At 45.4% G+C, this 13,747-nt stretch overlaps 1 protein-coding gene and 1 long non-coding RNA gene across 3 annotated transcripts in view; both read right to left on the reverse strand.

Moving 5' to 3' along the window:
* FGF18 (fibroblast growth factor 18) overlaps positions 1-13,747 on the reverse strand; it is a 143,892-nt gene that overhangs the window by 78,437 nt on the left and 51,708 nt on the right. The gene's annotated exons all lie outside the window — the stretch shown is intronic.
* Positions 2,356-10,181, reverse strand: LOC309338517. The gene is made up of 3 exons (XR_014154959.1): positions 10,137-10,181; positions 4,097-4,210; positions 2,356-2,371 (listed from the first exon to the last, which is right to left on the reverse strand). It is a non-coding gene; the product is annotated as an uncharacterized lncRNA (long non-coding RNA).

Below are 13,747 nucleotides of genomic sequence, written 5' to 3' on the forward strand. Positions count from 1 at the left end.
TATTAAATCTTCTGTTCCCCAGCCATTAATAATAATTTTCTGGATATTAGAAGGAAAGCTCTCATGTCCCTAGATGTCAGTGACAGCATATTGTCTTCAGTTTTCTCTCTCTTCTTTTTATTTTACAAACTTTTTTTATAAAAAAAAATGCTTTCTCTAAAACCATGGGCCCGCTAAGATACACTGGACTGAATCATGCTTAAAGGTAAAGGTAAAGGGACCCCTGACCATTAGGTCCAGTCGTGGCCAACTCTGGGGTTGTGGTGCTCATCTCGCTTTATTGGCCGAGGGAGCTGGCATACAGCTTCCGGGTCATGTGGCCAGCATGACTAAGCTGCTTCTGGCGAACCAGAGCAGCACACAGAAATGCTGTTTACCTTCCTGCCAGAGCAGTACCTATTTATCTACTTGCACTTTGACGTGCTTTCGAACTGCTAGGTTGGCAGGAGCTGGGACCGAACAACGGGAGCTCACCCTGTCACAGGGATTCGAACTGCCGACCTTCGGATCGGCAAGTCCTAGGCTCTGTGGTTTAACCCACAGCGTCACCTGCGTCCTGAATCATGCTTAGTTCCCACTAAAATGAATTATACTGATCTTGTCAAGATGTAACTTTTCATAATGTTTTCAATGAAACCTAGAACGTGTTGGTTAGGGTGTGGTGTTGATAATGCTAAGGTTGCAGGTTTGATCCCCGTATGGGACAGCTGCATATTCATGCATTGCAGGGGGTTGGACTAGATGATCCTCAGGGTCCCTTCTGACTCTACAATTCCATGATGTCATGAAGAAGAGTCCTGCTGCCAGTGGCCCATCTAGTCCCCAATTCTGTTCTCACAGTTACCAACTAGATGCCTCTGGCATGCCCAAAAGCAGAACCTCCCAGTACGTTTCTGAGCACAATTCAAAGTGTTGGTGCTGACCTTTAAAGCCCTAAATGACCTTGGTCCAGTATACTTGAAGGAGCGTCTCCACCCCCATTGTTCAGCCCGGACACTGAGGTCCAGCTCTGAAAGGCCTTCTGGCAGTTCCCTCGCTGCGAGAAGCCAAGTTACAGGGAACCAGACAGAGGGCCTTCTCAGTGGTGGCGCCCGCCTGTGGAACACCCTCCCACCAGATGTCAAAGAGAAAAACAACTACCAGACTTTTAGAAGACACCTGAAGGCAGCCCTGTTTAGAGAAGCTTTTAATGTTTAATAGACTATCATATTTTAATATTCTGTTGAAAGCCACCCACAGTGGCTAGGGAAACCCAGCCAGATGGGCAGGGTATAAATATTACTACTACTACTATTATTATTATTATTATTATTATTATCATCATATAACCTGATTGCAACAGCACTCTCCTCCTGCAGTTTCCAACAACTGATAGATGAAATCTTTCCAGATGACTTCTTTACTGAGCACTGACTTCACTCTGACTTGCTTGCAGGGATGCTGGATGACATGACAAAGCAAGTATCATTCCACACTTTCCAACACCTTTTCCTATCACTTTCCTTACTGCAAAAAGTCTGATTGTTTGAGGAAGTGAGTTTGTTCTTCAAGACCTCCCTATCAACCATAATTGTACAATCCGATTTTGCTGGTATGTGATTAAAGGTAAAGGTAAAGTGACCCCTGACCATTAGGTCCAGTCGTGGCCAACTCTGGGGTTGCAGCGCTCATCTCATGTGGCCAGCATGACTAAGCCACTTCTGGCGAACCAGAGCAGCGCATGGAAACGCCGTTTACCTTCCCGCCGGAGCGGTACCTATTTATCTACTTGCACTTTGAGGTGCTTTAAAACTGCTAGGTTGGAAGGAGCAGGGACCGAGCAACGGGAGCTCACCTCATCGCGGGGATTCAAACCCGCAGCGCCACCCGCGTCCCACCCAAATTAAATCCCACCCAAAAACAGGGACATTCTGGAAGCACCCTTAGTGGCAATGGGAATTTAATAGGGATCAAATCCATGGTTACTCTTTTAAGTGGCCCCCTACAGATATTCCCTTGATCCAGGATAAGAAATTAACTCAGCAGCGGAACGCCAAGTCAACCATGACAGGATTGCAATGCTGTGTAAAACTAAACGCTCCCAGTTTCCTGCAACCCACATTTGTCTTTTGAGGTAGTTTCGCCAAATTATGCTGAATGTTTGGAGCAACTGGGGTGGCCATATTATGGACAGGTCCAAAGGACCAGTCAACTGAGCAAAAGGGAGTGTTGCTCCGCAGTCCTGTTTGCAGCCCCTGAGAATGACAGCCTTCAGAAGGTCAAGGATTCCCACAAGCTGCTTTTCAGAGGCTTGCAGGGTTTCCGACAGGAGACGGAGTTTAGCAAGCCTTGCACTTCATGTAGAGGATCTTTGGGTTCCAAACAATTGATTCTGGAAACCATTTTTGTTTCAAACATAGTAATTGTATCCAGAAATTTGAGACCATCAGATTCTTGACAGAATTGGAAGGACAACAATTATTGACTCTGGCTCTTTCCTTTTCAGGTCTGGGGAACCTCAGGCCCAGAGTACAGATACCTCCAAGTTTTCCCCTCAGAGCTGTGCCTACCCCTTCATTCCACCCTCAAATGCTTTCGCTTGGCTAGGAATGCGCTTTTGAATATACAGCCACGGCACTGTCACCACTTGTTTACATGGTAAGAATGATGTATATCTTTCTACCTCTGGTTGCAGATGCCAGCTGGAGTACTGTCTTGACAGAAACCTTGTGACATTTTCCCAATAAGTAAGTATTTTTATGCTGCAGACACCAATCAAGGTTATGGGGTGAAAGTCCGGAAACACCGGTCTTGAAAGACCTACATTGGCTCCCAGTATGTTTCCGAAAACAATTCCAAATGTTGGTGCTGACCTTTAAAGCCCAAACTCCCATTGTTCAGCCCAGACACTGAGGTCCAGCTCCGAGGGCCTTCTGGTGGTTTCCTCACTGGGAAAAGCAAAGTTACAGGGAACCAAGCAGAAAGTCTTCTCGGTGGTGGTGCCCGCCCTGTGGAACGCCCTCCCACCAGATGCCAAGGAAATAAACAAGTGTCTGACTTTTAGAAGACATCTGAAGGCAGCCCTGTTTAGGGAAGTTTTAATTTTAATGCTGTATTGTGTTTTTAATATTCGGTTGGGAGCTGCCCAGAGTGGCTGGTAAAACACAGCCAGATGGGCCGTGTATATTATTATTATTATTATTATTATTATTATTATTATTATCATCATCATCATCATCATTATTTCTATACTACTTTGATAGAGTTGTGGTACACACATGGTGAACAAACAAACCCAATGAAGCCTAATGGTTTCTCTCTGTCCCAACTAAACAATTTTTGAAACATTCCCTTACCATCTAGAAATGCATTTATTTATTTATTTATTTATTTATTTATTTATTTATTTATTTATTGCATTTGTTGGACAAATTTAGATCCTGAATACTATCAGTTTCAGAATTTCAAAACTTGGCAGGTTTGATGCAAAGTTGTCAGGATTCAGAAAAAAAGTTTGTAAATCAGAAAACTACCAGATGGGGTGACCTGGAGCAATGGAGCCTCTTTGCGATGGGCGTGTTTGCTTATATGACTTTTGCCAACAAAATTCAGCTGCCCCTCAGCACCTTATTGTGCAGGAAAGACTAAACCAATTTACAAGTGAAAAGGACAAGCAAAACAGTGGCTCAGGAATGAGACTCAATAAATGGCCACAAGAAGCCTCACTAAACCAGAGAATTTTGCCTGAGAGAAACCATTCTGAAAGCTGAGGAGGATGCAAAACTTTAAACACACTCTGAAGTGCTTCCCTCTAGAAAAAGCCATTGCTTTGTCATTTACAGGCAGTGCTTAATTGGATTACGCTTTATCTTAGCCAAACTAAAGTAAGATTTTTCCTTATATTGAAAGCCAAGAAATCTTGACATTTGGATTAACACCTTCTCCTTCTTATTGTACCCCGAGGAACATGGAATTGATAACTTTAAAAAGGGGGGGGGTATATATATCTGATCTAGCCATGTTATACAAAGGAGCTGTAAGTGGGTTTGACTCTACTGAGGTGCAAATTCAGCCCATCCATTAACTGGTACCCAGAATGAAAAAACAAGTACTGTACCTGCTAAATAGGTACAGTTGAAAGGTATGAAATAAGGATGGGGAGGCAGCACTGGAAAGACAGCACAGGGTGCCTTGGGGTGGCTTGGAGACAAGAAAAGGCACTAGTGGCTCCCTATAATAAAGAAAGAAAAAGAGCTCACATCAACTGCTGCTTCTTGCAAGGGATCATAACTTAAAGACAGAAAAAAATCCCCCTCAAGTTACAAATAGAGTTGTTATGTACTGAGTTGAATAGGATCCAAAATGCAGCAGTCTGATTGGTCCTAGAACAATAGGATCCAAAAATGCAGCAGTCTGATTTCTCCTAGAACAATGCAGCAGTATGGTTGGTCCGCAGGAGCCACCCAATCCAGCTCCAGGTGGAAGTGAATCCGCAACCTGATTGGCCTACAGGAGAATCCCGGAATTAGCCAATCATGTGCAGCCCATTGTGTAAATAAGGTATATAAAGCAGATATTTTGGGGGAACTTTCATTCCTCGCCACTATGAGCTGAATAAAGAGCATGAAATCCACACTCAACTCTGAGTATATTTCAACAGTGGTACCTCTGGTTGCGAACGGGATCCGTTCCGGAGGCCCGTTCGCAACATGAAAAGAGTGGAACCTGAAGTGCCGTATCTGCACAGGTGCACGGTGCGATTTGGGGATTGTGCTCATGCGCGAAGTGCGATTTAGCACTTCTGCGCATACGTGAGTGGTGAAACCCAGCAGTTACCCTTTCTGGTACTTCCAGGTTGCCGCAGGACATAACCTGAAAGAACGTAACATGAGGTATGACTATATAACAAGCATCTATAAATCGGCTCTAGTGGTGTGAATTCATACTACAGTGGTACCTCAGGTTACATACACTTCAGGTTACAGACTCCACTAACCCAGAAATAGTACCTCAGGTTAAGAACTTTGCTTCAGGATGAGAGCAGAAATCATGTAGTGGCGACGCGGCAGCAGGAGGAGGCCCCATTAGCTAAAGTGGTGCTTCAGGTTAAGAACAGTTTCAAGTTAAGAACAGACCTCTGGAACAAATTAAGTACTTAACCCGAGGCACCACTGTAATGAAGAACACCTGATCAGCTTTCCAATTCCTCGAAATTAATCCGAGACCTCATTTGCGGGAAAGAGATTGAAGGAAGCTCAAGGAAAACACCTTAAATAATGTTAGGTGGGAATCAAGGAAGCAATGTTCTGTGGACAAGAGCAAGGATAAAGCCGATACGAAGCAGGGAAAGATTGCCTTTTTATTTTTATTTTTTAAAAAAGTGATAAACCCTCCAAAGAAACAGAAATCCCTCTTGTTTACTGGAGAGGATTAAATCCCCGCGATAGTTTCACAAGGTCATTTCAGGATTACATGCTTACTGGCACATGCATGCTTCTGAGAGACACCAAGGGAGAGAGCCTGCAAGCCCTCTGTATTTCTGAGCGCCGCAAAGAGTTAATTGTGTAGCTTCACATTGGCCAGACAGAATGTGAATAGTCCAATGTTAAGAGCTCCAAGTCCACTCCAAAATTCCACATGAAATTCTCCCCAATATACAAAGTGCCTATTTATTACGGCGCTAATATTTCTCTCTCTAAAAAAAATAAAAAAATAAAAAATCTGGAAAGCACATAAGAATAAACTGGATTGGAGAAGTTGCACTGTTTATTCATTTCTGCAGCATGCCCAGCCTAGACCCCTCCTCTGAAAGGAGGTAATGGGATGCTCCCCCCAAAAAAAGAGTCTACACAGCCACCCACAGAGGTTGTTCTTTCCTGCAGCATCCCTCCAAGCTCTCGTTGCTCTTTGCCAACCCTTAACCATGTACAAACCACCAGCTGAAAAATGCAAGGACACACCCCCTTTAAAAAAAGAAAATCATTTGCTCAGATACTGAAGCAACAGCTGCGGAGTGGCCATGTATCCTTCTTTATGGAAGATAGTCCTCTGTTCGAAGGGAGAGCAGGTGCCATGAAGTTGTCCGTCAACAGTTAGCAATACTTAGGGGGATGATAGGTAAAGGGTAAAGGGGACCCCTGACCATTAGGTCCAGTCGTGACCGACGCTGGGGTTGCGGCCCTCATCTCACTTTATTGGCCGAGGGAGCCAGCGTACAGCTTCCAGGTCATGTGGCCAGCATGACCAGAACAGCAAATGGAAACGCCGCTTACCTTCCCGCAGGAGTGGTACCTATTTATCTACTTGTACTTTGACATGCTTTCGAACTGCTAGGTTGGGAGGAGCAGGGACCGAGCAATGGGAGCTCACCCCGTCGCGGGGATTCGAACCGCCAACCTTCTGATCGGCAAGTCCTAGGCTTTGTGGTTTAACCCACAGCACCATAGCCTAGGCCTTTTAAGCAGAAGGTCGCAGGTTCAGAATCCTTGCTAGCATCTTCAGGAAAGGCTGGGAGAGAGTTCGCAGTAGCTGGTCAACAGACCGAGCAGGAATATATGGATCACCCGGTCAGTCTTATGCACTATGGTGAAATGTATTGCATAGTTTTGACCTATAAAACCTTAAACGGCTCAGGACCACAATACCTCAAGGACTGCCTCTTTCTGTACGAACCTACCTGGACCCTTCTGAGGCCCTCCTCGAGAAGTCCAGAGGGTGGCAACACAAGAACAGGGCTTTCTCTGCAGTGGCTCCCCGTCTGTGGAATGCTCTCCCTAGGAAAGTTCACCTGGCGCCTTCATTATACACCTTTAGGCAAAAACATCCCCTTTAACCAGGCCTTTGGTTGATCTGATTTATATCCTGTTAAAATGTCCTTTTAAATGTGTGTTTTTTGGGGGGGGGGCTACTGGGTTGTTGTTGTTTTTCTGATTATGTATTTTGTGGTTTTATATCTTGATTTTATTCTGTGAGCCGCTCTGAGACACCCTGGTACACGGCGGTACATAGATTCAATAAATAGCAATAATAATAATAATGTTGTTGTTTAGTCATTTAGTCGTGTCCGACTCTTCGTGACCGCATGGACCAGAGTACGCCAGGCACTCCTGTCTTCCACTGCCTCCCACAGTTTGGTCAGAAAATTCTAGTAAAGATGTGTAAATCTGCAGCATTACATATAAATTAACATACTGAAAAATTAATGCAAATCAGAATCCTCTTCTGTTTTGTCTTTGCTGATGCATTTTTGGGGGGGGTCCCTCCTCATCCCTTGTATAGTTGTTGCATTTGTTTGTCTGTTTGTTTGTTTTTTGATAAGTCTAACAAGGCCTCCTGAGACAAAACAAAATAAAAAAATTCCTTCCAGTAGCACCTTAAAGACCAACTGAGTTAGTTCTAGGTATGAGCTTTCGTGTGCATGCACACTTCTTCAGATACACACAAGGCCTCCTGAGAGTTGCTCTTCACTGTTACCAAAATTATACTAGCAGCTTTACAAACAACAACAAAAATTATGCAGCTAAACAATACTGTAGATTTGGGGGATTAACTGATAAATGGCATTCCAGGCCCATACATCTGTCTGCTGAAAGCTTACAAATAACAGTGCAGTACAGTGGTACCACGGGTTACAGACGCTTCAGGTTACAGACGCTTCAGGTTACAGACTCCGCTAACCCAGAAATAGTACCTCGGGTTAAGAACTTTGCTTCAGGATGAGAACAGAAATCGTGCAGCGGCAGCAGGAGGCACCATTAGCTAAAGTGGTACCTCAGGTTAAGAACAGTTTCGGGTTAAGAACGGACCTCCAGAACGAATTAAGTTCTTAACCAGAGGTACCACTGTACATCAGAAATCAAAGAATCATTGAATTGTAGAGTTAGAAGGGAATCTAAGGATCATCTCATCCAACCCCCTGCAATACAGGAATATGCTGCTGTCCCATACGGGGATCAAACCTTCAACTTTGGTGTTATCAGCACTAGGTTCTAACCAACTGAGCTATCCAGAAATACAAAGCCCATGACTATTATTATCTGGAAATCAAGCATGATTTCCTAAATCTCACATTCCTGCTATGATGTGGAGAGCCAGTGTGGTGTAGTGGTTAAGAGCGGTAGACTCGTAATCTGGTGAACCGGGTTCGCGTCTCCGCTCCTCTACATGCAACTGCTGGGTGACCTTGGGCCAGTCACACTTTTTTGAAGTCTCTCAGCCCTACTCACCTCACAGAGTGTTTGTTGTGAGGGAGGAAGAGAAAGGAGAATGTTAGCTGCTTTGAGACTCCTTCGGGTAGTGATAAAGCGGAATATCAAATCCAAACTCTTCTTCTTCTTTTCTTCTGAACGTGACTGGGACTGGAGACCTACATACAGTTATGAGTAGGCCCCACTAGACTTCTGAATAAACCTCCATAGACTCAACATCTGTGAGGAGTTGCTGGCGGAGTCTTCAGGAGGGAGAAAGGAGGAGTGGAAGGTGAAGAAAAGCTCCCCAAAGTTCCTTTAAAAATGAGAAAGGGGGGTTTTCAGGATGAGTGGTGCAGCGATAAAATTGCTAGCACATTTGCAAAGCTAAGCAGGCTCCACCGTGGTTCCAAATTGGATGGGGCACCATTTGTTGAGATTTCTGCATTGCAGGGGGGTTGGACTAGATGGTCCTTCCAACTCTACAATTCTGTAACTGGTTTGATTAAGGAGAAGCACATTCTTTATTCTGTCTTAAGACTATGACCAGATACAGCCAACCTTTCTCTTCCACACTACACTGCTCTGTTTACCATCTAGCCTGATGAAGAGTACTGGGGAAATGGAAAGCTTGCACACCATTTTGTGACATTTTGGTTGGCCAAATAAAGGTATCGCCCTAATATTGACCTTGGAATTTTTCTTAATTTTTCAGCATAGCTACCTTGACTTTTCACGTTCAGCAATTTATTAATATTATATCCTGTCCTACCGGTTTGCCGTTTTCTTTTTTCTTTTCTTTTTAAAATCCTTGCAGCAATTTTTCCTATTAATCATAAAGTAAATAAATCCTGTGAGGCAACTTAGACCACTCACTGTCTACTAAGCTAAATCCACCCAGTGGGTTTCCTAGTTATACCCAGTGCTTTTTCTCTATTAAAAAAAATGTTTAGGGGTACTCTCATTTTGACTCAAGAAAATCACCATTTTATAGTTCACATGGGGGAAAATAAATACAATAAATACAATAAAACAGACCAATCACCGTGCTAAATTCCAACTCCTACTTCACACATTAAACGCTCGCTTCCGTCTGAGACTCAGGAAATGAGGCTGCCATTGGGGGTAGCAGTAGAACTGACGATTCACCGTGCTAGAGAAGAAACTAATTTGTCTTAGATTTTTAGTTCCTTCTCCCATTAGATTCACAGAATGTTTAGGGGTATGCGTACTCCTGCGTACCCCCAGAAAAAAAGCACTGGTTATACCAGGATTTGGAACTGGGCTTCCTGCATCCAAACATAAGATGTCATAACATCACACACTCCCAGATCCTTAACCCGTGCTTTCATCTGCTAGCATTTACAGTGGTACCTCAGGTTACAGACGCTTCAGGTTACAGATTCCGCTAACCCAGAAATAGTATCTTGGGTTAAGAACTTTGCTTCAGGATGAGAACAGAAATTGCGTGGTGGCAGTGCAGCGGCAGCATGGCGGCAGTGAGAGGCCCCATTAGCTAAAGTGGTACCTCAGGTTAAGAACAGTTTCAGGTTAAGAACGGACCTCCAAAACGAATTAAGTTCTTAACCCAAGGTAGTACTATATATTAGAAGGTAAAAAGGTAAAGGGACCCCTTACCATTAGGTCCAGTCATGACCGACTCTGGGGTTGCAGTGCTCATCTCGCTTTATTGGCCGAGGGAGCCGGCGTACAGCTTCCAGGTCATGTGGCCAGCATGACTAAGCCGCTTCTGGCGAAACCAGAGCAGCTCACGGAAACGCCGTTTACCTTCCCACCGGAGTGGTACCTATTTATCTACTTGCACTTTGTGCTTTCGAACTGCTAGGTTGGCAGGAGCAGGGACCGAGCAATGGGAGCTCACCCCGTCGCGGGGATTCGAACTGCCGACCTTCTGATCAGCAAGTCCTAGGCTCCGTGAAGATATGAAGGTAAGCAGAGACAAAGACATACAGATACAAAAAGCAAGAGGGTTGTAGCAGGGATCCTATAAGAGTAAATAAATAAATAAATAAATAAATAAATAAATAAATAAATTTTATTTATATCCTGCCCTCCCCAGCCGAAGCTGGGCTCAGGGCGGCTAACAACAATCAAAATAATCCAACGATTCTAAAAACATTTCATTATAAAAATTAATTAAAATCAAATTTATGGCAACGAATAAGCAAAATTCTGTGCAGATTGTCAGAGGAGGGGGGGTTAGGCTGCGCCCTGACCAAAGGCCTGGTGGAACAAGTATCCTGAACTTCCCCATCTCAGAAGAACAGAAGAAGAACCTGCTATATTAGGCCAATGCCCCATCTTGTTCGGCATCTTGTTCTCACAACAGCCAACCAGATACTTACAGGAACCTCACTATCAGCATCCAATCACAATAGCACTCTCCCTGCCCCTGCCCTCTGCTGGGATCTCATCATGCATGATGTCACAAGCACTGTCCAACAGGGACTCACGACTCTCATACAGCCACATACCACAGAACACTTGCAGTGCTAACAGGTTTGCTGGTAGGGTGCAGATATATATTGTGATGAGTTTGTGGGTGCCAGACTCCTATAATCCTAGCAAGTGTTAAAATAAGCTCATCAAGACAGGCTATCTTTCTGATGAGGGAATTGCCTGGGCGATGGGCCATTAAGAGAATAAAGAAAAGGTGATGGGCCATTAAAAGAGCAAATGAAAGGGCGCTCTGTGCCAGATGGCAAATGGGTGGGCTTCCTCCATCTCGGAGACGGTTAGAAGGATAAAGCCAGAGAGAGAGAGAGAGAGAGAGAGAGAGAGAGAGAGAGAGAGAGAGAGCGAGCGCCATGGCTGATTTCTGCTTGAATCCAAGGCTGCAGCTATGGGAAAAACAAGACCATTTGGGGATGTTAAGGCTGTGAACCCCACCACTGTAAAGGTAAATGTACCCCTGACTGTTAAGTCCAGTCGAGGACGACTCTGGGGTTGCAGTGCTCATCTCGCTCTATAGGTCGAGGGAGCAGGCGTTTTGTGATGGCCTGGGATTCTGATTCAGAGGCTGAACCAGAGGAATCCCAGCCTGCACAGGAGTCCCCGCCTCCAGGGCCGGCTGAACTGGGGCAGGGCCTTGATTCTGAAGCGCCTGCACCTGTGTCGGATCCTCAGGAGCAGACACCAGGTGATTCCACTCTGGCTCCAGAGGTGGTTGAGGACTCAGTGCCTGCAGGTGAGTCTCCCCCTGGGCCCAGCAACCCTTTAGCCTCTCCTGAACTGCAGAGACTCAGGGCAGAGAGGCGAAGGGAACTGGTTTCTCCCAGGAGGAGTGCTCGCCTTAAGGCCAAGAGAGGCGGGTCTCCTAGGGGCTGGGACCGCCCCTGGCCTCAGAACAGATAAAGGCCAGTCGGCCCGGTCCCAGGTTGTGGGAGCAACGTCGTTGTTGAGTACCTGTTCCTGCCCGGACCCAGACCTGACTCTCCAGTGCTCCTGTCCCCGCCCGGCTTCCTGTTTCGGACCTCGCCCCACTCCTTGTGGACTGATTCCAGGCCAGTGACCCAGGAGCGGACTTTGACTACGCCTACAGTAACCTTCCCCCCGGGATCAGCACACGTTTGTCCGCAGACAGCTTCTGGCGAACCAGAGCAGTGCACGGAAATGCTGTTTACCTTCCCGCCGGAGAGGTACCTATTTATCTACTTGCACTTTGACGTGCTTTCGAACTGCTAGGTTGGCAGGATCAGGGACCGAGCAACGGGAGCTCACCCCGTCGCGGGGATTCCAACCCCCGACCTTCTGATTGGCAAGCCCTAGGCTCTGTAGTTTAGACCACAGCGCCACCTGCATTGTAGACTCAGGTTATATATGCATGTGTAAATAAGCCATATGTCCTAAAGGCACCACAGTGTCTGCTGTGCCTCATTCCCAAAAGGAAACACAAACCTGGTGTAAGCTCCTGGAACCCCTGGAATCTTGCACCGCTCGGGGGTTGGGGTGGCATCCAACAATATGATCTTTGAGTGTTCGGAAAACACAGTGTGCTCTCATCACACGTAGGAAGACATCCGGGTCGTGTGCAACAAGTGAGTAACCATGGTGCATTTATTGCATGAAAAAAAATATGGGAAAGCAATAGAAGTATAAGCTATCACATGCCAAGGTCAGACTCTGGCAGCTCTTACAGAGCAGAAAGCAGTTATAGGGGAGAAGAGGAGTGTGCCAAGTTCCATAGTGGGGTTTCTTGGTTCTAGAATTTTGAGAAGGGCATAAAGTTAAAGGTAAAGGGACCCCTGACCATTAGGTCCAGTCGTGACCGACTCTGGGGTTGCGGCGCTCATCTCACTTTACTGGCCAAGGGAGCCAGCGTACAGCTTCCGGGTCATGTGGCCAGCATGACTAAGCTGCTTCTGGCGAACCAGAGTAGCGCACAGAAACACCGTTTACCTTCCCGCCAGAGCGGTACCTATTTATCTACTTGCACTTTGATGTGCTTTCAAACTGCTAGGTTGGCAGGAGCTGGGACCGAGCAACGGGAGCTCACCCCACCGCAGGGATTTGAACTGCCGACCTTCTGATTGGCAAACCCTAGGCTCTGGTTTAACCCACAGTGCCACCCGTGTCCCAAGATTCCCAATAAAATGTGGAACTGCTCCCACAGAACCCTCCTTGTAGTTACCACCATTCAAGACTCGGAGAAATAACTTCCTGAAGGCAGGAGGTGCACAAAGCACAGAGTTAAATATCCTTGGGTTTACATGAAACCATACAGGTCAATGTACATCTATCAAGAATCTGCTTTGCTGGAGTTATTCCCAGTGCTGGGCAAGTTAAAATATGTGAACTTGATGCAATATTCTCCTGAAGCTAACTTCTCCTTTTGACAGTTAGCACATTTATGAGCAAACACATTCCTTACTGAACTTTAAACGGTGTGAGCTGAGATATTCATTAACTGATTGTGATTTCCAAAACTTCTTGAGAAATGCCAATTTTTATCTTTTGCTGGGAACTGCCTAATTGGCATCATTGAAGTATGTGGCTGTAGCCTGGGCATTATAATTCCTATGTTGCAGAAGGCAGAAAACTGAGATTGAGGGATAGTGATTTGCTCAACGCCGCACAGCAAAATTAAATTCAGACAACTCATACATACAAGGGCAGGTAAGATGTGAAATAAAAATATTCCATTAATTGTGGGACTGATAGCATTGGGCAACAATTTTTTACTTTTTGAATGTTGTCTAGATTTCTACAACTGATTTAGGGTATTTTTGCACTGCTGAATCAGGAAATGGCATCTGTTTCTCTCCATCAGGTCAGGTTTACTGTAAACTGAATGGTGGGCATTGATAAAGGTAAGTACACGTAAATTGCATGTTGCTTCACCATTTTTCAAACTTCAGGGCTTGAACTTCCATTTCTTGGAACTCCTGGAATGCTCAGCGGCAGGGAGGTCTCTCTTCAGAGTCCAACAGTAGTCAGCCATCATGACTGCGTCCCAGCGACCCTGATACCTGGTCTCCATCTCTTTCACGTCCTAATTGAATCTCTCCCCCTGCTCGTCACTCATTGAACCCAGGTTTTCAGGAAACTGGTCCATATGTGAA

The sequence above is a fragment of the Podarcis erhardii genome (genome assembly GCF_964252035.2).
Source record: "Podarcis erhardii genome assembly, chromosome: 3".
NCBI lineage: Eukaryota > Metazoa > Chordata > Lepidosauria > Squamata > Lacertidae > Podarcis > Podarcis erhardii.